This window comes from Nannospalax galili, unplaced genomic scaffold (assembly GCF_000622305.1).
Source record: "Nannospalax galili isolate Female #2095 unplaced genomic scaffold, S.galili_v1.0 scaffold2552, whole genome shotgun sequence".
In the NCBI taxonomy this organism is placed as follows: Eukaryota; Metazoa; Chordata; class Mammalia; order Rodentia; family Spalacidae; genus Nannospalax; species Nannospalax galili.
Genome location: NW_008330756.1, coordinates 68,895 through 72,940, shown reverse-complemented (window position 1 = coordinate 72,940; position 4,046 = coordinate 68,895).

Sequence of the window (4,046 nt, the reverse complement as noted above, 5' to 3'; positions counted from 1 at the left end):
TTTTTTTTTAAAGGAAATTTAATCATTCTTGTTCTTAGCCAAAAGGCCAGGAAGCTATGGATGCAGTAACTCTTAGCCATACAAGGTTAATATAAAAATTAATGTGCATACCTCCAAAATAGCATGTAGTACACACTAAGTACTGACTAAATAGTAGGTTTCATTAATGTTGTAATTATTGTTTAGTAAAATCCTCAATATTAATGTAATCAAATTCATCAATTTCAAATAATATGGTTAATTCTTTAGGAAGTTTTATTTATTTGTTTATTTTTATGGTTTTTTTGAAAAGACAGGGTCTCATGAAGAGAGACCAAACTGGTCTCAAACTTTCTATGCAACACAGGCTGTCCTTGACTTTCCAATCCTCCTACCTCTTATCTCCCAAGTGCTGAGATTACAGAAGTGAGTCACCAAACCTGGTGGGATGTCACAGTTTAATCTTTCTTAACTCTAAGATATAAAAAGCATTCTCCTTATATTGTATTCAGTTATCTCCATAACACTGGTCATGGTGTCATACACCTTTAATCCCAGTTCTTGGGAGGCAGAGGGATCAAGGTTACCCTAATTCACATCATGACTTCCAGGGAGACCCTGTCAAAAAACAATCAACACCTTTAATACCAGCACTGGGGAGGCAGAGGCAGGTGGATCTCTGTGAGTTCAAGGCCAGCCTGGTCTACATAGTGAATTCCAGGACAGCTGGGGCTATAGGGAAACCCTGTCTCAAAAAGACCAAAAAATACATACAATGTATTTTTATTATATTCACATACATCTCATCCCCCAATTCCCCCCAGATCCACCCTCAACTCCCACCCCCTACCAACATTGTGTCCTCTTTATTTTTTAATAACCCACTGAGTCCAATTTGTGCTGCCCATATATATTCATGGATATAGAGCTCTCCACTGCAGCATGGTTGACCAAGAGCCACATTCTTAAAGAAAACTGAGTCTCCCTCCCCTAGAAGCCATCAACTGTCAAAGGCTCCTCAGCTGGGACCTCATGAATCCTTTCCCTGCTCCCCGCTGGAATGTTGGTTGGCTTGATCTTATGCAGATCTTGTGCAGGCAAACACAGCTGCTGTGAGTTCCTGTGTCATGCCCAGAAGACAGTTTCAGTCCTATCCTCCCTCATCTCTGGCTCTTAGAATCTTTCTACCACCTCTTCTGTGCTGGTCCCTGAGCCTTTTGGAAAAGAGTGATAATAGATGTCTCATCAATCTACCTTCTGCTTTTATGCTTTGAATCCATGTACAGTGTCTTAGTCTATGGTGTAAGACGTGGACCCAGCATAACTTTCTCCATATATCAATCTGAATTTGCCAATACCATCTACTAAATAAGATTTTTCCTTTATGGCTTTGTGAGGCCACCTTCGTCCTAAAACAAGTTTTCATGCATACATAGATTTGCTTCAAGTCTTTCTATTGTATTCCAACTAGTTGCTTGATTACACACAAATTAGTACACTGTCTATTATGAATTTATAGCATATCTTATTATCTGTTTGAGAAAATATTTCCATTTTTCTCTTTCAAGGTGAAAGTAGATGCTTACTATATCATTGCATATAATTTTAGAATAAAATCTTTAGTTCTTCAAAAAATGCTGTCAAGGGGCTGGAGAGATGGCTCAGCGGTTAAGAGCACTGACTGCTCTTGCAGAGGACCCAGGTTCAATTCTCAGCACCCACATGGCAGCTATGAACCATCCTTGACTTCAGTTCCAGGGGAATCCGAAGCCCTCTTCTGACCTCCGCAGCATTGCACGACATGGGTGCACTCACATGCGTGCAGGCAATACACTCATACACATTAAAAAAAAAAATGCTGTCAAGATGTCTGGGGCTCTGGGTTCTATTCCTAGCATGTACTGTTTATGCACACGTGCATGTATGTATGCATGCATGTGCATACACGCATACTGCTGAAATTTTATTGAGATTGCATTCAATATGTGGAATAATTTGATTGGATAAACCAGTATGATATATGGAGAAAAGAAGTAATTTGATATCTCTATAGCGTTAAGCAATCTCACCCATCAAAAGCTTATTTGTTCATGTCCACTTATAAGAGTGGTTTCTCTGGGGGCTGGAGAGATGGGTCAGGGATTAAGAGCACTGACTGTTCTTGCAGAAGACCAGGGTTCAAATCCCAGTACCCACATGGTGGCTAATGACTTCAGTTCTAGGGTATCTAACACCCTCTTCTGTTCTTTGCAGGCACTGCACAACACATACATGCAGACATAATACCCATACACATAAAAAATAAATAAATAAAAATTTTTTAAAAGAGTAGCTTCTAAAATTTTCTCATAAAAATTTGTACCATATGTGTTAGTTAATTCTTGAGTTCCTGAAAGTTTGAAGTTTATTATCAATGTTAATATATTTTCTTTTGAAATTTTCAGGTAGTATAGGTGGTAAGTAAAATCACTTGATTTTAATGATCTGGTCATTTATCTGGCAACATTTCCAAGTTCTCTCATTATTTCTAATCATTAGTCCACATAGTTCCTTAAGTTTTCTATGTAGATTAATATATAATCTGTAAATAGTAAGAGTTTGTTTGTTTTCTTTTCAATCTTATTTCTTTTTCTTTTTTAAGTGCATGGGCCAGGTTGCTCAGCAGGATGCTAAACAGTAGAAATGACAGCAAAGACCTTTGTCTTCTTATTGATCCAAAGAAACTAAGCTCTACACTTCTTCATTAAATGTGTGGTACACATGCTTTATAAAATTACAGACGTTCTAAATATATGTAATATTTTCTATATCTATTGAGATATTATATGATATTTGTCTTTCAGTAAATTAATTGAATTAATTACACTAGTAGATTTTCTAATGGTAAATCATTCTGCATTTGGATTAGCCAAGGCCATGATTTATTACTTTATAGTGTTTATGAGGTTCAGTAGTTATACTGATTTTATAGTGCTGCCATAGCAAAAATACCACAGACTAGTTGGTTTAAACAACAGAAATTTATTTTCTCCCAGTTCTGGAAGTTATGTGTAAGCCCAAGATCAAAGTGCCTTCATGACTGATTGGAGGTCTTTCTCCTTGGTTTACAGACAGCCACTGTGTCCTCACTTGGCCTTTTCTCTGTGAATATCTTGTGTGTGTCCAAATTTCCTCTTCTTATAAGGATTCAACAAGACTGGATTAGAACCTACCATATGACCTCATTTCACTTTAACTAGCTCTTTGAAAGCCCTGTTTCCAAATACAGTCATATTCTGAGATACTGGGAGTTAGGACTTCAACATACAAATTAGGGGAGAATACAGTTAAGTCCCTAAGAGCACCTAATATTTTGAACTTTCACACCTAGGTTCACAAGTGAATTTTCTTCGTGAGTTGAGAAGATTTGGAAAGATTTTTCGGTTATCTGGATTTATTTGTGTAAATTAGAGAGTATATGCTCCTTGAAATTTTAACAATTTCCCAGTTAAACCTCCATGACTATACTTTTTTAATGTATGGGACAAAGGAGAATTTTTATTAGCATTTCCATTTTAATATTTGTTGCTCTCTTCTTTTTCTTTTTTTTTTTAAGTGTTGGGTATCAAATGCAAGGTCTCATATATGTTAGGCAAGTGCTCTACCCTTGAACCACATCCCCAGCCCTCAGATTTTTCTATTTCTTATTATACTAACTGTGATATTTCCTAATCTTTCAGTTTTTAATAAAATTTAAGCTTCCTTCACATTTACTCTTCCTATTGATGTGGAATTCATCTATGTCTATGATATAAGACTAGAATTTAATTTTATGTTCCTCCTTATTTAATGAGACTCCTTTCTCACCATCATCTAGGTAACTACCCATTTCTTCCAATGATAATAAACCTCCTTATCATAAATAAAATGTCTACACATACTCCAAGATATTTTTTGTTTATTTTAGACAGGGTCTCCCTGTAGCTCCAGCTGACCTGGAACTCACTACGTAGACCAGGCTGGCCTTGAACTTAGAGGCAGCCTGCCTCTGCCTCCCGAGTGCTGAGATTAAAGGCATATGCCACCAT